This window comes from Dipodomys spectabilis, unplaced genomic scaffold (assembly GCF_019054845.1).
Source record: "Dipodomys spectabilis isolate Male_0828 unplaced genomic scaffold, ASM1905484v1 ptg000050l, whole genome shotgun sequence".
Taxonomy (NCBI): Eukaryota; Metazoa; Chordata; class Mammalia; order Rodentia; family Heteromyidae; genus Dipodomys; species Dipodomys spectabilis.
The window spans coordinates 2,952,732-2,976,099 of record NW_024870727.1 but is presented as its reverse complement, the minus strand read 5'-3'; the positions used below and the strand labels follow the sequence as shown (position 1 = coordinate 2,976,099).

General features: G+C 38.0%; 1 protein-coding gene across 4 annotated transcripts in view; it reads right to left on the bottom strand.

Moving 5' to 3' along the window:
- Tbl1xr1 (TBL1X receptor 1) overlaps nt 1-23,368 on the bottom strand; it is a 157,888-nt gene that overhangs the window by 46,696 nt on the left and 87,824 nt on the right. For 2 of the 4 annotated variants that reach the window (XM_042678894.1, XM_042678896.1), the window contains exon 3: nt 14,347-14,465. The exons of the other annotated variants lie outside the window; for them this stretch is intronic. The gene's annotated coding sequence lies outside the window, so the exon portion shown is untranslated. The remainder of the gene's footprint in view (nt 1-14,346; nt 14,466-23,368) is intronic. 4 annotated transcript variants of the gene reach the window in all.

Here is a 23,368-nt window from a genome sequence, read left to right as displayed (position 1 = left end):
AAATATCAATATTTTAAAAAATGATACTTTGAAGAGTAGGCTTTTTATAACCACATTCTAGACTGAATTCCATTTCCTACCAAGTTCTAGTATGAATGTGGACATGGTAAGTAGCTATGGTGTAAAAGCAGAACAGAAGAGCAACTGACAACACATCCACCCACAACATACATCCTCTTCCCTCATTAGGGTCTCCATTACCCTGAATGGGCTTTCTACCCAGACTCAGCACTTGTGCAGGCAAATGATAAGGTTTTAAAGGGCTGCCAGCCCTTTCCCACCAACTGCAACTTGAAGCTCATCTCTCCTGTAGGCTTTATTTACCAACTACATGCAGCTATACTTTTCTCCCCAATATATACAACAACAAAGACAAAAGAACTTTGTCACTAAGGAAATTCATTTAGTACATACTTCATCTGTTAATAAAGTAAGTACAGCACAAGAAGTGATTTTAAAATTCTTTTAAGAGGCTGGGAAGATGGATCAGTGGTAGAGTGCTTGCCTTGCATCCAGAAGGCCCTGGGTTTGATTCCTCAGCACCGCATAAGCAGAAAAAGCCAGAAGTGGCGCTGTGGCTGAAGTTGTAGAGCGCTAGCCTTGAGCTTAAATGTTGAGGGACAGCGCCAAGGTCCAGAGTTCAGGCCCCACAGCCAACAAAAAAAAAAAAAGTGTACATATACACTTTTGAGTGACATTTCCAGGTTACATTTGGCACAATTTCCATACTGCTCTTCTATACCGTGGAGACACATAAGTGAGAACTACAACAAAGATGTTGAGAGTAGGAAATGGTGTAGAGAACAGAGAAGCAAAAACTGAGCCCATATACAAATGCTTACTACAGAGAAAAACACATTTACTTGACTCAGGGTTTCTCTAACTTGAGTAATACTAAGAGAAAAATCACAAGGAAAGTCTAGGGCTTTCCTCGACTTGAACAACTGAACTACTGCACATCATGAAACAAGCATACATTTTTTTTTAAATTTACTGCCGAAATGTATGCAATCCTAACAATTCACACTCTTCAAAAGCAGACATGCATGTATAACTCAGAATTAAAATTTTTGTTTGATGAAACTTTAAACAATTATATCTGAATGTGAATATAAGTTTATCTGCCAAACTGGCCAAGAACAAAAAAACAATCTAAAAATAGTCACTTCAGATCAAGGCACAGAGTTGAGCTTAGGGTCAGAGGGTCTTACCAACATATGTATGTTTCCTGGCTGGGGTGGCAATGACCAATTTACCACAACAGAACTTAGTGTTCCCATTCAAGTAACCATGAGTTAAAAATCAACTGTGCTGGCAGAGCAATGCTACCTTTGAATGAGTCTTAAAGACTCAATCCTCTCATGTCCCAGTGCCTGTTGCCCTAGGCTTTCCTTGCTTTGTAACCAGCAGTTTCAGACTCTGCTCAATTTTCACATAACCTATCTCAAATGGCATTCTATTGCATCTGTCCAGTTACGTTAAAATTGAGTCTACCCTTGTAACTTCATTTTAAAAACTATATTTCAAAGATGTTATTCCCAAATAAGGTATTTTCCCACTAGTCAAGTATAAAATGTGGTTTCATGCACATTTCTACCCACAGAGAACTAAATCAAGTATGCTGTAGCAAATAAGAAAATAGGTTACATTAATTACAAAACAAAAACTTTCAAGGAAACAGGATATACACAATGAGAAGAAAAAGGTCTGTTCTTGTCTCCTTCATGGTATAGCACTCCACTCTTTCATTTCAGGTAAGCGCATCTGTAGAGTGTGATACACAACAGTGTGCCAGAGATTACAAAAAGTGGAGGGACAACTGTGTCAAATTATCCCAGAGAACAATTCTTGATGGTAAATTTACTTTATTTAAAATTTTATGCACTAGAACTGAGGAAAAATATTTTAATGCTTTTATTTTTTAATGCTTTACTCAGAATATATTGCCAGTAAAATTCAGAGTACAAATGAAGCGTTCAGTTGTAATACCTGAACTGAAATTACAAATATGCAAAATTAAGCTGGGCGCTGGTAGCTCACATGTGTAAATCCCAGCTGCTTAGAAGGCTGCTATTTTAGGATCATGGTTCAAAGCCTGCCAAGGCAGAAGTCTGTGAGATTCTCATCTCCAATTAAGCACAGGCAAACCAGAAGCAGAACTTGAGCAGAAAAGCTCAGGAACAGCGTCCAGGCCCTGAGCTCTAGCTCTAAGGCAGACAGAAAAGTAAAGTGGTGTGTGTGTGTGTGTGGGGGGGGGGGGGGGGGGGGGGGGGGGAGGGAGGGAGGAGGTGTCTGTAATCCTAGCTACTCAAGAGGCTGAGATCTGAGGATTGTGGTTCAAAGCTAGCCCTGGCAGAAAAGTCCTGAGACTCTTACCTCCAATAAACAATGAGAAAACCAGAAGTGGCACTGTGGCTCAAATGGCAGAGTGCTAACCTTGAGCTGAAGAGCTCAGGGACAGTGCCCAAGCCCAGAGTTTAAGGCCTGTAACCACCACCACAAACAACAAAAAAGTTGGAAGGAAAACAGAGAGAGGGAGAGAAAGGCAGGGGGGGAGGGGAGTGGGTGTGTGTATGCCAGCAAGCAAGCAACTGGGACTACCTAAGCTCACTAGTGTCAACAAACACCAATTTGAAGGGATTTTCTTAGCTAAACAGGCTGATGTGAACAAAACAATAAACATCATATTGGACAAAACTCTGCATTTACATTATAAAATAAAAATTTATCTATCATTGTTTCCTTAGCAGATACATACAGTATCATCAACTCATTATTTTAAAAATTGGTAACTAAGACAGCCAGGTAAATTCCATCTATTTCAGGATATCCAAAAAATGAGTGGAAAGAGAAATTCTTCACAGAATTTCAGACAAACAATGCAGAAGCAATAACATGATTAGAACATAATCATTTGGTATTTGTAGAAAATAACTGATCTAAAAACAACAATCATGAATCACTGTTAAATCGACTAGAGGAAAATCTAACATTAGAACAGATGAAATTTTAGTTCACCCAGAATAGGATAACAATAAAAACTTTGGGTGCGGTGATTCAGACCTGTAATCTCTACTTCTTGAAAGGAAGGGGAATGACTGAGGTTCGACTAGCCTAGAAAAAAATCAGAGGGACTCTTGGAAAAAATAACAAGAACAAAAAGGCTATGGGTATGACTCATATGGCAGAGCTCAGTTCAAAACTCAGTATCAGGTTACTCAACCCAATTAAAAAAAAACCAAAACACCTTCAACCCGGAAATGAATAAACAACAGAGTTTAATTGATTACAGTCTGCAAGATGCCAACAGAGTATGTGTCTACTTGGAAATGATTGTCTGGTATTGTAGGTGGCTCCTTCGTCACATGACAAGAGAGCAAAGGGAGTACAAATGCACTGTCAAGGGGGCTAGGACCATCACACATTTCCATCTGCAACACTATAAAACCACTATTTTCTTTGGGCCTGCTGCTAATTTATTTTTAAAAAAAGATTATAGCACTAGGTATGAAAATTATGCCAAACAAAATCCACAGCCAATAATGAGTACACAAAATGTAGTTGAGTACAAATGTTCTATTTTCAAAACTTACAAAAATATTTGACTTGGGGGAAAAGGAACAAGAAAATGAAACCATAAAGGACTTCTCTTGTGTTTCTGTGGTTGTCTGACCTGCTACTACTGGATTATCTAATATATGAAAGGTTAAATCTATTACAGCCAGTAAGGAGGAGTCTATAATTACTTTCCTTTCAGTGGTTTTGTATTTAGGAAGCATACTTTTGGGAGTTGGAGGTGTGGCTCAGTTCATGAGGCATTAGCCAATGAGTGAAAGCAGCAGGTACCAAGTTCAAATGAGGGAGGGGGGAGAGAGGGAAGGGGGGAGAAAGGGAGTGAGGGGGGAGAGAGAGACAGAGAGAGACAGAGAGAGAGAAACAGAGGGAGAGGGAGAGGGAGAGAGGGAGGAGGGGGGCAGGGGATAATGCTGGAGGTATCATTCCAGACTTAAGTTTTTGGTACTAGGTCAGAAAAGACCTGAAGACCAATCTAACAGACTAAAACACCCATAATTAAATCCATATACCATTCTGGGAAGTTGGCTCAGTGGTAGAACCCTTGCCTCACATGCATGAGGCCCTGGGTTTGATTCCTCAGAATCCACTGAAGCAGAAAAGGCCGGAAGTGGCGCTGTGGTTCAAGTGGCAGAGCGCTAGCCTTGGGCTAGCTGAAGAGCTGAGGGACAGCGTCCAGGCCCCATAGTTCAGCCCCCACAACTGGCAAGGAAAAAAAAAAAAATCATATACCTACAGTCATCTTATAACTGACAATAGAGCTAAAAATGCCTGTTGGGAAAAAGACATCTTCAACAAAATGGTGTTAGGAAAACTGGACATCTATACACAGAAGACTGAAACTGGATCCCTGTCATTTTGTACTAACAAATTCAATGTAGATGACCCCAGTATAAGAGCCGAACCTTGAAACCACTACAGGAAGGAATAGAAAAAACACTGGTTTATTAGCATAGTGAGCAACTTTCTGAATAAAATTCCAAGGACTCTGCAAATATGAAAGAAAATTGACAAGTGGGATTTCATTAAACTAACAATATTCTGAACAGCAAATAATATAGTTATAAGCTAAAAAGACAACCTACAGATTTGGAGAAGAACTTTTCCAGCTATACATTTGAAAAGAGCCTAATATCCAGAACATACAAAAAACTCAAGAAATTAAACACCCAATGAACCAATCACTTAATTAATAAAAGTACAAAGGAGCTAAATAGAGGCTTCTGACAAAGACATAAAAATGGCCAATAAACACTATTTACACTGTTCGTAGGATTGTAAACTAGTGCAACCACTATGGAAAACAATACTTCAAAAAAACCTAAACACTGAATTATCCTATGGTAACACTCTTGGGTATTTATCCAAAAGGTTCTAAGCCAAGATACAGTAAAAACACTTACAAATCCATGTTCACCGCTACACTATTCACCATAGCCAAGTTACAGAAAGAGCCTGAATCCCCAACAATGGAGGAGTGGATCAAGAAAATGTGGTATATAATTGGTGGCAATGTAAACGGGTGCAACCACTGTGGAAGGCATTCTGGAGATGCTTCAAAAAGCTAAACATAGAACTATTCTATGGTTCAACAAAACCCTCATGGGCATTTATCCCAAAGATTTCAAGTCACTCATGTTCACTGCTGCACTATTCAGCTTAAGCTGTCCAGTTATCTACTTCAATGAACAGATAAAGAAAATGTGAGATAGATAGATATAAAAATAAGAGTTTTACTCATCTATCAGGTAAAATGATACTATGCCATTTGCAGAGAAATTGATGGACCTGGAAAAAAACTACATTTAGTGAAGCAATTCAGGCTCAGGAAGACAAAAGATGCATGTTTTCTCTCATATGTAGAAGTTATATCTAAATTATAAATTTATCTGCATTAACTAAAGTATGGTATATGCAGGGGAGGACATCAATGTGTAATTCCTCTGAACAACTAACTTACAGTTTAATAAACTGAAAACCAGCAAGCTGTAATGTGTTGTTGGGTAGAGATTAACTAAGGTGTGTGTGTTTGGGGTGGGGATGCGGATGAATACAGAAAAAGGATGGATGGCAAAAGTAATAATATTGAGTTTCTAAAATAGACCACATTTTAGGCCACAAAGCAAACTTGTCTAAATTCAGAAACATTGAAGTTATACCTTGCATTCTCTCTGACCACAAGGGAATAAAATTAGAACTCAACACCAAAAGCCACCAAAGAAAGTCCGGTATCACATGGAGGCTGAACAACACACTGCTGAATCATGAGTGGGTCATGGAAGAGATTAGAAAGGAAATTCAAATGTTCATGCTATTCAACAAAAATGAACACACAAAATACCAGCTCCTCTGGGACACAGCAAAGGCAGTACTCAGAGGCAAGTTTATAGCTCTGAGCTCCTACATCAACAAATTGGAGAGATCTGAAACTAACAATTTAATGACACATCTAAACCTCCTTGAAAAAGAGCAGCAAGATAAACCCCAATCCAGTAGATGGAAAGAAATAATCAAAATTAAATCAGAATTAAATGAATTAGAATCCAAAAAAACTATAGAAAGAATCAACAAAACAAAGAGTTGGTTCTTCGAAAAACTTAACAAAATTGACAGACCCTTAGCAAATCTTATCAGAAAAAGAAGAGAACACACCCAAATTAATAAACTCGGAGATGAGAATGGAAACATCACCACGGAAACAACCAAGATTCAGAACATTATAAGGGAATACTTCTCAAAACTTTATGCTAATAAGTTTGAGAACTTGACAGAAATGGACCTCTTCCTAGCAAATATTGACATGCCAAAACTAAACCAAGATGAGTTAAACTATCTTAACAGGCCCATATCAAGCATTGAAATAGAAACAGCAATAAGAGACCTCCCAGCTAAGAAAAGTCCAGGACCAGATGGTTTTACAGCAGAATTTTACAAGGCCTTCAAAGCAGAGCTCACACCAATTGTCCTCCAACTCTTCAATGAAATTGAAAGAGAAAGCTCACTACCGAACACATTCTATGAAGCCATCATAACCCTCATCCCAAAACCAGGCAGGGACTCATCAAAGAAAGAGAACTATAGACCCATTTCTTTGATGAACATTGATGCAAAACTTCTCAACAAAATTTTGGCCAACCGACTTCAACAATTCATCCAAAAAATCATACACCACGATCAAACAGGATTCATTTCAGGGATGCAAAGCTGGTTCAATATACGCAAATCAATTAATATTATTCATCACATCAACAGGAGCAAGAATAAGAACCACATGGTTATCTCAATAGACGCAGAAAAAGCATTCGACAAGATCCAACACCCCTTCCTGATGAAGGTTTTGGAAAAATTAGGAATCCGTGGAACATTCCTCAATACAATAAAGGCTGTATATGACAAACCTACAGCCAGCATTATACTCAATGGTGAAAAACTAAAGCCATTTCCTCTTAACTCAGGAACAAGACAAGGATGCCCACTCTCTCCACTTCTCTTCAATCTAGTATTAGAATGCCTAGCTACAGCAATAAGACAAGATACAGACATAAAGGGGATCCAAATAGGGAAAGAAGAAATAAAACTCTCCCTCTTTGCAGATGACATGATCTTGTATTTAAAGAATCCCATAGACTCCACTCCCAAATTACTCAAGCTGATTCAAAACTTTGGCAAAGTAGCAGGTTATAAAATTAACCCCCAAAAATCAATGGCTTTTCTGTATGCCAACAATGAGAAAAGTGTGGCTGAAATTAGGAAAGCAACTCCATTTGTAATAGCCCCACAAAAAATAAAATACCTAGGAATTAACTTAACTAAAGAAGTGAAGGACCTCTATGATGAAAACTTTAAAATGTTGAAAAAGGAAATCAACACAGAACTTAAAAAATGGCAAAACCTCCCATGCTCCTGGATTGGAAAGATTAACATCATGAAAATGGCAATACTTCCCAAGGCTATCTACAAATTCAACGCAATACCTATCAAAATTCCACCCTCATTCTTCAAGGAAATAGAAGAGGCAATCCAAAAATTCATATGGAACAATAAAAGACCCCGAATAGCAAAAACGCTCCTCAACGGAAAGAACACTGCTGGAGGAATATCAATACCAAATTTCAAACTCTACTATAAAGCTACAGTAATCAAAACAGCTTGGTATTGGCATAAGAACAGACCTCAGGACCAATGGAATAGAATTGAAAACCCAGAAATGAACCTACAGACCTATAGCCATCTAATCTTCCATAAGGGAGCTAAAACAATAGAATGGAAGACAGACAGCCTCTTCAGTAAATGGTGCTGGCAAAACTGGTTAACTACATGTAGAAAACTAAAGCTAGAACCTTATATATCACCCTGCACCAGAATCAACTCCAAATGGATCAAAGACCTTGAACTCAAAGCAGACACTCTGAAAACATTGCAGGATGGAATAGGAGAAACCCTGGGTCTCCTTGGCTCAGGCCGAAATTTTCTGAATAGAGACCCGGAAACACAACAAATCAAAGAAAGGTTGGACAAATGGGACTGTATAAGGTTGCAGAGCTTCTGCAGGGCAAATGACATAGCTAGCAAGATCAATAGAAAGCCCACGGACTGGGAGAAGATCTTTACTAGCCATACAACGGACAAGGGTCTCATATCTAAAATATACTTGGAACTCAAAAAATTAAACCACCCAACAACAAATCCTCAAAGAAACAACTGCCCAATAAGTAAGTGGGCGAAAGACTTAAAGAGAAGCTTCTCTGAAGAAGAAAGAAGGATGGCCAATAGACACATGAAGAAATGCTCAACATCCCTAGCCATAAAAGAAATGCAAATCAAAACAACATTGAGATATCACCTCACTCCAGTTAGAACAGCAAAAATCAAGAACTCTAACAACAACAGATGCTGGAGGGGATGTGGACAGAAAGGAACCTTACTTCATTGTTGGTGGGAATGTAAACTTGTTCAACCACTTTGGAAAGCAGTATGGAGGTTACTCAAAAAACTCCACATAGAACTCCCCAATGACCCAGCAATCCCACTTTTGGGCATTTACCCAAATGATCACAAACAAAGCCACACTAAAGCTACCAGCACAACTATGTTTATTGCAGCATTATTTACCATAGCTAAGATATGGAACCAACCCAGATGCCCCTCAGTAGATGAATGGATCAAGAAGATGTGGTATATATACACAATGGAATTCTATGCCTCCATCAGAAAGAATGACATTTCCCCATTTGTTAGGAAATGGAAAGGCTTGGAAAAAATTATATTAAGTGAAGTAAGCCAGGCCCAAAGAAAAACATAGGTCCCATGGTTTCCCTTATTTGCAGTATCTAGTATATGTATGAGTCAAGCGGAAAAAGTCAGATAATGTGATGTTAGGAAAACGAACCCTCAAATATGTATTTTAATGTTTTCGTTTCTTTCATGCATGTGTTTCTAACGCATTTATAAGATTATTTCTTTGTTGCTTTGTATGTCCCTCCCCCACAGTGTAACCCCCGCTTTCACTATATTTGATGTCAGTATAACATGTGGAGGAGACGGGGACAAACAAGTCGTTTAAGGATTCAGGTGGACCTGTTGCAACAATGAGAAGTACAAAATGTCATGTCAAAACCAGGTTTACAATGTCGGTGGGGGGGGGGGGGGGGGGGGGAGGAAGGATTGGGTGGGGGGGAGGGGGGAGGCTGGGAAGGGAGGTGAAGGGTAAACAAAGGAGGAGGCTGCAATGCTTGGTAAGAAATGTATGCATTATCCTGCCCATGTAATTGTAACCCCTCTGTACAGTATGTTCTCAAATAAAATAAAATTTTAAAAAAAAATAATAATAATAATAATAAAAGTAGTAATATTCAGTGTATATATATGAAAATGGAACCAAAAAAATTGAGTTGAGTATGGTTGGGGAGACGGGTGAGAATCATGGAAGGAGTGGCATTCATCAAGATGCACTGTGCCCATAAACTGGCAAGCTGAATTGAAAACCCTATGTGTAACTACTTAATGATAATAAAATGTTTTAAATAAATAAATAAGATTAAAAGTGATAAAATATTGAAAACTTACAATATCTTACAGGTTACTCTCATATGTTAGAAGTAAATTTTTGTTGGTGGCATGGCTCAGGTAGAGCATCAGCCAATGAGAAAAAGCTAAGAAAAAGATACTTAGCTTGAAATCCAGGCCAGGGGAGCAGGGGGTTGTAGGAAAATAATCCATTCAAACTTTATTTTAATTAAAACCATTAGACCCAATATTGACTTCTTTTTAATCGTCAGTTGCAATATACATTAAAAGTCATAGACATAGCCAAGCGCCGGTGGCTCATGCCTGAAATCTTAGCTGTGCAGGAGGCTGAGATCGGAGAATCATGGTTCAAAGCCAGCTCAGGCAGAGAAGTACATGAGACTCTTATCTCCAATAAACACCAGAAAACCAGAAGTGGTAGAGTGCTTGCCTTGAATTGAAGAGCTGAGGGACGGGGCTAGGCCCAGAGTTGAAGCCCCATGACCAAAAAAAAAAAAAAAAGTTATAGACATATAAAAACACCAGAAAACCAGAAGTGGTGCTGTGGCTCAAGTGGTAGAGTGCTTGCCTTGAACTGAAGAGCTGAGGGACAGGGCCAGGCCCAGAGTTGAAGCCCCATGACCAAAAAAAAAAAAAAAAAAAAGTTATAGACATATAAAAGCAGTTTGTAAAAATGTTTATTTTAGAAACACGGCTTTTCTTTAGTGTGGGTATATATGCCCTTTAAAAAGAAAATATTGGGCTAGGAAGTTGGCTCAGTGGTAGAGCACTAGCCTTGTGCTGAAAAGCTGAGGGACTGCACCCAAGCCCAGAGTTCAGCCCCACAACCGAGGGGGAGAGGGGAGGTAGGGAGGAGAGAGAGAGAGAGAGAGACAGAGAGAGAGAGAGAGACAGAGACAGAGAGACAGAGAAACAGAGGGGGGGAGGGAGAGAGGGAGGATAGGGAGAGAGGGAGAGGGAGAGAAAGAGAGAGAATCAAAATAAATGACGTTTATAGTCATTGAAAATGATATTGACATGGAGAGAAAACAAAAGCAAAAACAAATAGAAAAGCTGGAAGTGGAACTGTGACTCAAATAGTAGAGGCCTAACTTTGAGCCAAAAAGCTCAGGAAGAGTGCCCCAACCCTGAGTTGTTAAGCCCCAGGATTGGCACCAAAAAAGAAAAGAAGAAAGAAACAGAAGTATAGTCAAGATTGAAGTAGGGAGCACATCTGTAATCCCAGCTCCTCAGCAAATCAGCAAGTAGAGAGAGGAAAAAACATAGTGGCCAGGCTAACACAGACATTTGAGAATATAGTTTTCCATTTATGGTAGTTCTAGAATCTATCCCTCAATATCCAGGAGGGATTGATTCCAGAACTACCATAAATGCCAACATCTAGATGCTTAAGTCCTTTATATAAAATGGTATCATAGCATTCATATCTAAGTGAAGCATACCTCCTGTACACTTAAACCATGTTTCAATTACTTGTAATATCTAGGCATGTTACACTAAGTAATTTGCTATATCATACTAAGTAATTTGCTATATCATATTGTTGGGTGAATATCTGAAAATATGCAGCGCAAACATTTCTTAAGAATGTTCTTGGATTTTCCATCCAAGATAGGTTCAATTCAGAGCTGCAGAACTTGTAGATATGGAGGATGGAGATGTCTAAAAATAATTCTACCTGGGCCTACTCTATGTATGACCTTTCCAACTCCAAAATCAAAATTTCAAGTTAACTGTTACACTATTTATGCAACTCAGCATCACTTGCAACGTGTGCTTTAAATTCTTCAATTTGTTTCTCTTCTCTTCTTGTCTCAGCAGGGTTTCAACTTTAGAGTTAGATTGCAGTGTATTGTCCTTTTTTCAGTCATGTATATTAACTACAACAGCCTCAAGAGTCTCCTAGATCTCTTCCTGATACCCAGGCATAAAATGTAACTCTGGTTTTGCCAATGTGTTTGCAGATACATATCTGTTTGCTTACACTTTTCCTCTAAACCCTTTAGACAGAATCTTTCAAGTTCTCCATCTGTGGTCTCAAAGTCTCTATGGTATCCTATTTAAATGGACTCTACATCAGTGAATATACTGATATAATTCTAGCATGTCCAGATAATTTCCACTATCATGTTCAGATTATTATTGAAATGCTTGTTTTCCAAATGTCATCTTTTTTTTTTTTTTTTTTTTTTGGGGGGGGGGGGGGGGTGTCTGGTCGTGAGGCCTGAACTCTGGGCCTGGGCGCTGTCCCTCAGCTCTTCAGCTCAAGGCTAGCGCTCTACCACTTGAGCCACAGCGCGACTTCCGGCTTTTTTTCTTTTTGTTTATGTGGTGCTGAGGAATCGAACCCAGGGCCTCAGGCATGCAAGGCAAGCTCTCTACCACTGAGCCACCTTCCCAGCCCCATCCAAATGTCATTTCTTTTATGATTCCAATCCAAATACCACCATTGAAGACGTTGGATAATTTTCTCCTGTGCTACTAAAACATTGTATTATTCTCAAAACTAGCAAAAAAGCCAGGCGCTGGTGGCTCACACCTATAATCCTAGCTACTTAGGACACTGAGATCTGAGGATTGTGGTTCAAAGCCAGCCCAGGCAGGAAAGTCTGTGGAGCTCTTATCTCCAATAAACCACCAGAAAACTGTAAGTGGCACTATAGCTCAAGTGGTAGAGCGCTATCCTTGAGCCTTGAGCTGAAGGACAGATTATTATTGAAATGCTTGTTTTCCAAATGTCATTTCTTTTCTTTCTTTTCTTTTTTTTTTTTTTTTGGGGGGGGGGGGGGGTGTCTGGGCATGAGGCCTGAACTCTGGGCGTGGGCGCTGTCCCTCAGCTCTTCAGCTCAAGGATAGCGCTCTACCACTTGAGCCACAGCGCCACTTCCCGCTTTTTTTCTTTTTGTTTATGTGGTGCTCTTATCGCCAATAAACCACCAGAAAACCGTAAGTGGCACTATAGCTCAAGTGGTAGAGCGCTAGCCTTGAGCCTTGAGCTGAAGGACAGTGCTCACGCCCAGGGTTCAAGCCCCATGACCGAGCCCTCCCCCAAAAAAAAACCTAGCAAAAAAAGATTAGCTGGGTGTTGGTGGCTCATGCCTATAATCCTAGATACTCAGAAGTCAAAGATTTAGGATGGTGGTTCCAAGGAAGTCTGGCAGGAAAATCCATGAGACTCCTACCTCTAATTAACCACCCAAAAACTGGAAGTGGAGCTGTTGCTCAAAGTAGTAGAGCAGAGCTCTAACCCTGAGCAGAAAAGCTCAGACAGTGCCCAAGCCCTGGGTTCAAAGCCTCACATTTTGGGGGGCAGGGGGGTGGAAAGGGAGAGATTATTACACAAGAAATTGGAAGTATTGATGTTTTCTTTTAAACATGATGGCTCTTGACAACAAAGTTGTCATTTTAACTTTCCTGAGCCTATTTCTTCATTTGTAAAATAGAAATAAATTGTAACCTACATTACTCACAGGCAAGAATGCCTGAAAAAGCAAGGCATTATCTATTAAACATTAACACTTTTAAGTCACCTTTATTATGCATTTTTCCACTGCTAAATTATAAACTAAATTATAAAGAGCAGTCTGTTGCGCTTATTCTAAGCACTCCTTTTAATCTCCAGCAGAAGCAGCAGGGTATAAAGTAACCTAACATTCAGTAGCTATTCAAATGTTTTTTAAAAATCTTTGTAAGCTTTAATATGTAGAGCTTGTACTCCAGCATAATAAAAATAATCCAAGGTAAATTTATGTATAATTTTGCCATGATCAAAATAAATCAACATACATTTATACCTCTTCTCCTCTTAGATATTATTCCAAGAAAATTGCACTAATATAGTATTGTTAGATCTGACTAATTAGTTAACTTGTAGATAGATATGACATTTTACACAGGCTGGTGAGTAATAATACTAATACCAAATCGTTTAAAAAGTTCCAAACACTTCATATAGTTTTAACACAGTGTATTATTAAACAGCTTATGTGACTGTAGTGGCAGGCCTCTGTCCAAGAAATTAATCCGTCAGACAGAACTTGAAAAGGTCTTTGAGTTACTCTTGAAGTCAAGTATCACTGTAATAATACTGACTATAATTTCTTGTCAAATAAGAAAACAGGCAAGCTAACCAAAACTAATGTTGTATCAAGAGGACAAAGACACAAACCTGAGGCCAATTTAAGCATTAATACAGGAAAAATATTCAACCTTAAATGTTTAAATTCACAGGATAGGATATTTTTATTGCCAACATTGTTGGCTGATATTTCTTCGTATTTTGGTGTTTCACTCACTAACGGTTTTTCTCTCACATCTCATCTGAGATTTCATTCACACTCGTAATTCATTTTATAAATCTAAATCTAACTTTAACATCTAACTCATAAAATTGTAATCTACTGTTGCTTTAGTGCTTAGTTTGCAGAAGTCATTGATAATAAATCATCTCACTAAGAGTTAAACCTTAAAAATGACAATCAAATGCTAAGAAGGAGGAGCACCAAATTTTGTACTTAAAATGTATATAATATGGTTAAGATTTTTTTCCCCTCTGACAATGTTGAGGCACTAGCCCAGAGCTTTTAGCACTCTGGGAGGCATAACCAATTAGTCTGTATAATAAAACAGATATGGGTTTAAAAAAAAAAAAAGGAAATGAGTTAGGCATGATAAACAACCGCAGATGAAGGAATAGCCAATCACTTTGTTTGCTCATTTATATAAAACAATTTTTAAAAAGCTCACCCTGTATATGATGTTGCTGAGTTCCGTAAAGACAAACATCAAGCAGCATGACGTAATACAAAGAGTCCTGGACTGAGTCAGGAGACCTCTGTTATAGTCAAAGGTCTCAGTTTCCTCATCTGTAAAATGAGGGTACTGAATTAGAACCACAGTCCTTCCTTTCCATGTTTTCCTTCAGCTGTGTTAGGTACAGTCAATCCTGATCCAAAACTTTAGATGCAAAATTACAGAAGTAAAAATTCATAAATTTTAAGTAACTTTTACAACAGTGTATCATTATAACTGTACAATTTTCTAAATTCATTGCTGTTGCTAATCTCTTCCTGTATCAATTTACAAATTAAGCTTTATCATAGGTATGATGTATGTATAGGTTAGAAACAGTAACATTCTAGTGGCCTATACTACCCAGGTTCCAGGCACTCACTGGGGGATCTTGGAATTTACCCTGATGGATAAAGCTACTGTGTAGCTTTAACATATAAGTGACTCTCTATAGGTTAATTCAAGAAGAAGTAATAAAATATAGGATTTGGGGGGGGGGGGGAGGGGGGGGGGGCGGGGCAGGGGAATAAAACTTAACTACTAACTGCAGGAAACAGCAGGAAGGAATAAGGATGAAAAAAGATTTCAGATTACAAAAAGGGAATACAATCTTAAACTGCAAAAGGCAATTTTTCATAACTTTACTGCTGAGCTGTAAGAACATACTAGCCTTAGTAACATGATCATCTAAACAATATTAACAAAATTGTGACTTGTCTCACTTTCAGTCAAACAAAAATGCCCAAGAAAGCAGATGTCATAATATAGGAACACCTTTAGGCTAATGCTCAACAGTAATGTATGTGTCTTGTAACTATCTCCAACTGAGCAATTGCACAGTGAAAATGACAAGAAAAATGATTCAAGTAAATTATTTAATCTTAGTAAGCAGTAGGATAATTATACTTGAGATATCCTCTGTGTTAATATTTTCATTTTTGTTGCGCATGTTTTCTCTGACTAGGTCTCAAGAAAATAAAACCTGGATTCATTTCCTAACAAAAATTCTAGCTGAAAAAAACAAAACACTTTTCTTTAGAGACATTAAAAAACACCACCGAAACCAAAACCAGAAAAGTGTCTTTGTACATAAACTTTCTATATTGAAAGAAATTAATCATCTATCTGTAAGAAGTAATAGGATCATTCTCTTAAAAAAAAAAAATGCAACTGCCTAACTTGATTTGTTCTAATTACTTACATACATAGGGCCTACCAAATTTAACTAGTTTTAAGTTCAAGGCAAGTTAATACTCTACTTCATACTTACTTATACTTATGTTCTTACCTCATAGACTTAAATCTCCAGTAGCATGAAAAATAAACATAACTTTACCATTTAAAAAAACCTATCAAAAGGATAAATGGGACTGCATTAAACTACAGAGCTTCTGCATGGTGAATGACATAGCTAGCAAGATATATCGAAACCTACAGATTGGGAAAAGATCTTCACTAGCCATACAATAGATAAGGGCCCCATACTGAAAATATACCTACAGCTCAAGAAATTAAATTCCCCCAAAACAAATGCCCAAAGAAACCACCACCTCATTAAAAAGTGGGCTAAACGCCAGGATCTGGTGGCTCATGCCTATAATCCTAACTACTCAGGAGGCTGAGATCTGAAGATCGCAGTTCAAAGCTAGCCCAGGCAAGAAAGTCCAATTAACCACCAGAAAACCAAAAGTAGCACTGTGGTTCAACTGGTAGAATGTTAGCCTTGAGTTGAAAAGCTGAGGAATAGCAGGCCCAGAGTTCAAACCCCACAACAAACCTCAATAAATAAATAAATAAATAAATAAATAAATAAATAAATAAATAAATAAATAAATAAATAAATGTGGGCTAAAGGCTTTAAGAGAGATCTCTCTGAAGAGGAAATACAAATGGCTGAGACACATGAAGAATCACTCAACATCTCTGGCTATAAAAGAAATGCAAATAAAAACAACATTGAGATTCCATCTTACAATGGCCATAATCAAGAAATCTAGCTGCAGGCAGGTTGCTCACATCTGTAAATCCTAGCTACTCAGGAGGCTGAGATCTTAGGATCATGGTTCAAAGCCAGCCTGGGCAGGAAAGTCCATGAGATTGTTATCTCCAATTAACCACCAGAAAACTGGAAGTGGCACTGTGGCTCAAGTGATAAAGAAATCTATTAACAGATGCTGGCGGGGATGTGGCAAAAGGGGAATGATACTGCACTGTTGGTGAGAGTGCAAACTTGTTCAACCACTCTGGAAAGCAGTGTGGAGGTTTCCCAAAAGACTAAACATAGAGCTCCCCTAGGACCCAGCAATCCCACTTCTGGGCATTTACCCAAATGACCATAAACAAGACTATAGTAAAGCTACCATCATGACGATGTTCACTGCAGCATTATTTACCATAGCTAGCATATGGAACCAACCCAGATGCCCCTCAGTAGATTTATGGATTGACAAAATGTGGTATTTACACATAATGGAATTCTGTGCTTCCATTAGAAAGAAATAACACAGCTTCCATTTGTAAGGAAATCGAAAGTCTTGGTTAAAAAAAATGACACACACACACACACACAATGAGAAGTAAGCTAGACCCAAAGAAAAGTAGGTTGCGTGATTTCCCTTGTAAAAACTAGAATATGTCTGATATTAACAAGAGATTCTCAGTAACTCCACTGCTTAGTGCATAAGACCATATATAATGAAGTTTATCAACATAAACTTCAGTATATGGAGACAAGAAATTCTCACTAGACCCTGTATATAGTTTGTTCTTCTCTATTGTTTTAGTTTTTTTTCGCTTCTCTTAGTTTTGTGTACCTTGTGTCTCCCATATAAGATAATTCAGTATGTGGAAGGGAAGGAGAATCACAGAAACGCAAGACATAGGATGAACCAAAGCAACATCAATACTCACTTGACATTATGTTGGATATGAACATTACAACTTCAGGGAGAAGGGAATAGCAAAGGATAAGTAGGAGATAATGATTGGGTAACCATGATTTTTTTTTAATGTACTCATTTCCTTACTTATGTAACTGTAACGCCCCCTGACTAATCACCTTTTTAATAAAGATATCAAAAATTTTCTGAGTATCATAGAAGATATAAAGAAGATAATGAAATATTCAATGGAAAAAGGTTGTTAGCTGTTAATTAACATTAATGTTGTTAGTGTTAGTTGGGAGTTCACATCTGTAATCCTAGAGACCTGAGGAAGCTAAGAACAGGAAGATTTGGTTAAAAGGCTAGCCCAGGCAAAAAAAGTTTTCTCAAGCCTGATTCTCAATCCATAGCTGGACACAGCGGGACACACCTGTCATCTGAAGTTACATGGAGGTATAAGATTAGAAGGATTTCAGTGTGAGGCCTGACAGTGCAGAAAAGTCCATGAAAGGAGAGAAGCTAGACATGGTAGCACACACATGCTTGTGATCACTACAATAACTAATTGCACAAAGTGTGTTTTAATACAAATTACCTAAAAGTGATTTTTACAATAACTTGGGGTTTCTTAGTCAGCTGAATATTTCTTCTTGCCAATACATATTAATATTCTGAATATTGTGCTAGATACTAAAATACAAAGGCAAAACTAGGACAACTACCATACCAATGAAATTTGTTCTTCACTCATATGGTCACCTATCAACATGCTAAAACAAAAAATATCTAAAACAAAACTGTAATTTATTCTAAATATACTTTACTTTTTAATTTTGGTATTATAACTTTCAATCCTAACCAAGCTGATTAAGGAATATTATATTTAGTAGCAAACACAAATTTTAGTACTCTATTTTGATAATAAATTTTCAGCAGTTTTTTTCATCTATCTTCTCTCCCCTATCATCTTTTAATGAGACCTAAACGTTATATTTAATAATAAAAAGTATAGGTAAGACAGTATTCCCTTGAACTGTTACACAAATGTAAAACATTCTGTAAACAGGCTGACTTAAAGACTCTTTGGGACAAAGTATTCTCCTATGATAGGCACTGTCCATGGAGATGAACTGTGAATCCTATAGCAACATTCTGCCTGCTCAGGGCTGCTGCTGTAGAGGGAAACTCTGGTGAAGCCAAGCAGGATGCCAATGACATTGGGAACTTAGGACAATATATTGAACTCAGTGTCATGGGACAGCAGTGAGAATCACTTCAAAGTGTAAACGACACCACACCTCAAGAAACTCAAAGAATCAGACTGTCAAAGACAGAAGGTTCCAAAAAATCCACTCAAATTTCTCTTTGTCGGGAAGAAGCAAAGGAAGTTTATCAGGAATAAATGGGGACATACAATGGTTTAGATACAGTATTTCCTTTTACTTTTCCAAAACTCAATCCTTGTTGTTTTAATTGTAATACACACTATTCATTACTGTTCTCAATGTGCTGATTTTTCATGATCCAACTAGACCCCCTTTCCTTTGAAATTACACATGTGCACAGAGGCCACCTTCTTCATCAGGGCAATGCATTTTCAGAAATGTGGTAATAACTAAGAATGACCAATGTAAGTCAGTACAACTGACCCAATGACTATGCCATTGGCCATTACTGCATCAGTCCTGACTAGGATGATAGTTTTTCAAACTGAATTGTGAGGGAAAGATCCTTCCTTAACTTGAAGCTACTTTGGAAATATTTAGGTACAAACTAAAAGAAGGGAATACTGGGTTTGTAGTCAAACTGGCAGATGTAAAGAGAATAATGACTACTAAATCCAAGATTCGGGCTGGGAAGGTGGCTCAGTGGTAGAGTGCTTGCCTTGCATGCCTGAGGCCCTGGGTTTGATTCCTCAGCACCACATAAGGAAAAAGAAAAAAGCTGGAAATGGCGCTGTGGCTCAAGTGGTAGAGCGCTAGCCTTGAGCTGAAGAGCTGAGGGATAGCGCTCAGGCCCAAAGTTCAGGCCCCACGACCCGACCCCCCCCCCAAAAAAATAATAATAAATCCAAGATTCAGTGAAGCCATCTAAAGAGAAATTACTTTAAGAATACAGATGACAACACACACACACACACACACACACACACACACACACACACACACACACACACACACCACACACAAAGTCCTCATTAGAAGTTAATAAAGTTATTCATGCAGAAATAGACCCAACAGAACACTGCTCCTTTTGATTTTATTTGTACTTTTTGGCCTGGGACATGGGTAATAAATGGACACTGTCTGTTCCAGTCCCATTAAAATAAACATTTGTTTAAAAAAAAAAAAAAGAAGAAGGCACTGGTACAAAGATTAGTACAGAGGATTTGCTATTTAAACAACTACTCGATAGATACTGTGAAGCAAGGTTACCTCTCCTTGGGGGAACAAAGGGAGGCAGCGAGGACCAAACCCTGGGTCCCCTTCACCAGGCTAGAAAAGTATTCTACCACTGAACTACACACCCAACACTCAAAAATCTTTTACGCCATAAGCATACCTCATCTGTCCTATTTTCTACTCATTTCTAAGTCAGTATACAGTGTAATTTTTCAGATTTAGATATAGATAGAACTCTTGAAACACTATGAAAAGCTAGAGATGAGAATCAAACAGATGCACATTTGCTCTAAGAAAGTTATACCTGAAATGGTGATATTTTAATGTTATTAATTACTGCAATCCATTTTGAGAGATGAAAAATATAAAAAGAAGTCCAAATTACAAAACAATAGTTTTGTAAAAGTACAAGTTACAAAACCATTAAGTCAAACATAATTCAAACAAATTAAATTCATGTTTTATAAAATATTTTCTACATATTTCCCAAAATAATTCAGCAATTGCATAGTTTTTTAAGTACTTCTTTTGCCAAAAGAAACTAAGGTGATTAAATTAGTGGTTTAAAAAAAAAAAAATCGAGGGGCTGGGAAGGTGGCTCAGTGGTAGAGCGCTTGCCTTGCATGCTCGAGGCCCTGGGTTCGATTCCTCAGCACCACATAAGCAGAAAGAAAAAAGCCAGAAGTGGCGCTGTGGCTCAAGTGGTAGAGCGCTAGCCTTGAGCTGAAGAGCTCAGGGACAGCGCCCAGGCCCAGAGTTCAGGCCCCACAACCGGACCCCCCCCCCAAAAAAATTGAGGGGTGGGGGTACATGAGGAGGAAAGGGATGGGAAGAGGAAACATAGGAGAAGGCTACAATGCTTGATAAGAAATGCACTCATTATCTTGCCCATGTAATTGTAACCCTTAAGTACAGTATTTTCGCAATTAAAAAAAACACCTAGCTGGGTACCAGTGGCTCACATTTATACCTCAGGAGGTTGAAATCTGAGAATTGAGGTTCAGATCCAGCCACTCGTATCTAATTAAATATTAAAAAGCCAGAAATGGAGCTGTGGCTCCAAGAGTGCTAGCCTTGATTTAAAACAAACAAACAAACTCAGAGACAGTGTCTATACCCTAAGACCAACAGGTACATGTGTGCACACACAGGAACACATATCTTACTTTGCATAATTTCCACCTTTATATCACTTTATTTTCCTTTACTAAAGCGCATTTTAAACTAACAAATTTTAAAATCCAATAAACACTGGAATAACGTTACTAAAAGTAAATTAACAAGAGTAAAACTGAGTATCATAGCAATGTTTTTTATAGTACTATACTGGTCTCTCACAACTTTATGGAAACATAATTCTAAACAATAATCATCAGTATAAAAATCAACAAACTCATTAACATATTGTTACCCTAGTTCTACAATGCTATTTTTTCAAGGTCACGTCACTCCAACTCAGCTGACGGTTTTAGGATATAAATCCATACGTCTTTCCATATGTCTTTCTTGAAATATAAAACATGCTTTAAACAGTGCTAATCACCCTGCATAAATGTTAGTTCAGAAAGGCTAAAAAAATCAAATCATTTTCTCTAATAGCACTCTCAATACCAGGGATATACATATTATTAATCATGCTGGAATCTGAGCAGTCTACTTCTATCTGCCTACTCCAAATACATTAATTATGATTTTAGTCTTGCTATTATTACTCTGACATACAGCAATTCCACTTGCTTATTTGCCAAAGACATAATCAAATATCCCCCAGCTGGCCTGAAACAGTAGAAATTTTTCCATATATATACCTATATATTTAATTTATAAATAAGACACACTGAGAAATTAACAATGGCTAACATCAAAATACAGCCACAAGTGTATCTAAATACAAGTTATATGAGATGTCTCTATCTCAAAATATGTTACTATGAATGTTTTACACTTTTATATTTAAAGGAAACACAAGAGCACATCTGAATTGTCAAAATCACTACTCTGTGAGACTTATTAAGTAAAATAATGGTTTGAGTGAAAGCACTATGATACAGTATTTTTTGATAATTGTCTATCAATAACACAGGTGGGGTTGGAAGCATCACTCAAGCGATAAGATTGCTTGCCAATGAGAGAAATGGGCAGACCAGAAGGTGGAGTCAGTCTTGAGACTAAAAGAAAGAGAGAGAAAAGGGAAAGGGCTGGAAACGAAAGGAGAAATAACTCAGGTAGCTAACAGTGAAGTGATCAATGAGTGGACAACTATACAAGAGAGATACTCTGAACAAAGAGATTATTCATATCCTGAGAACAGAATTGGACAGCTCCAAGATTCCATCACACTCCTAAAAATAGCACACAATTTAAAAGCTGTGTTTTTTTTATTTCTGTATAAGCCATTTAATATTTCCTTCCAAGAGGCTATGGTTGATATAGCTAACAACCCTTGAAAAGTAGAACCATGGATAAAGAGTAACTGCTGTGAACTAATCACTATATGCTTACAATGTATTCTCACTATTTTTATTTATATTTCTATACCTTTCTATAAACATCCTAAGCTGTTCAGAATCCAGGGAATAGGCAGGAAAAATGTCACTGATAAATTACTTCAAACTATTTCCAAATAAAAACAAACACTAGGGCTGGGAAGGTGGCTCAGTGGTAGAGCACTTGCCTTGCACGCCTGAGGCCCTGGGTTCGATTCCTCAGCACCACATAAGCAAAAAGGAAAAAAGCCGGGAAGTGGCGCTGTGGCTCAAGTGGTAGAGTGCTAGCCTTGAGCTGAAGAGCTGAGGGACAGCGCCCAGACCCAGAGTTCAGGCCCCACAACCGGGCCCCCCCCCCAAAAAAAAACAACCCTAATTTTGATGATCAATAGACTAGCCTTATATTTAGTTTATAAAATTTTTCAAATTCTTATACAAAAATAAGAAAACAGTTGCCTAAACTTAAAAACATTAAGTGGTACCACATAGCTACTACAACTTAAAAATTAGTATTTCCTTGTAGTGTGAGTGTGTGTGCTTGCACCGAGGCTTGAACTCTGTCTCATTTGGCTAGCACTTGAGCTACACATCTATTTCCAATTTATCACTGAAGGTAAGAGTTTCTCAGACTTTTCTGGCTGCTGGCATTGAACTGTGACCCTAAGATCTCTATCTCCCTAGCACCCTAGGCTTACAGGCCTGAGGCAGCAGTTCCCAGGTGCTTGCAATTTTATCAGCAAAAGAAGTTGCAACCATCAGTACACTTTCCCTATAAATACTTCAAACTTGTCCCATCAATAAGTACTTAACAGCTAGATATTTTCTTTTTCCTTCTTTGGCTTTCTGAGAGCTAGGTAGCTTAGGCTCTCCTTGAATTCACCATGTGGTCCCAGACTGGTCTTGAATTCATTATTCTGCCTCTGCTACCCAAATTCTGGGAATAGAGAAATGGTTGCCACACCAGTTCAATGGTTATTGTTTTTAGAGGAAAAAAAAATCAAAATAGAATATTATAACATTCAGTTTTAACAAACCTGTATGCCTAAGTAACCCCAATTCCTATCAAGAGTACAGAATATTAACGTAAGTCTAGAAAGCTGTGCTTTCTTTCAAACACTTGTTTTTTCATATAAATAGTCTGTCTTCTCTCACCCCCACACAAAAGAGGTTTGCTATTTTAATTACATCACACATGTGGGATTATACA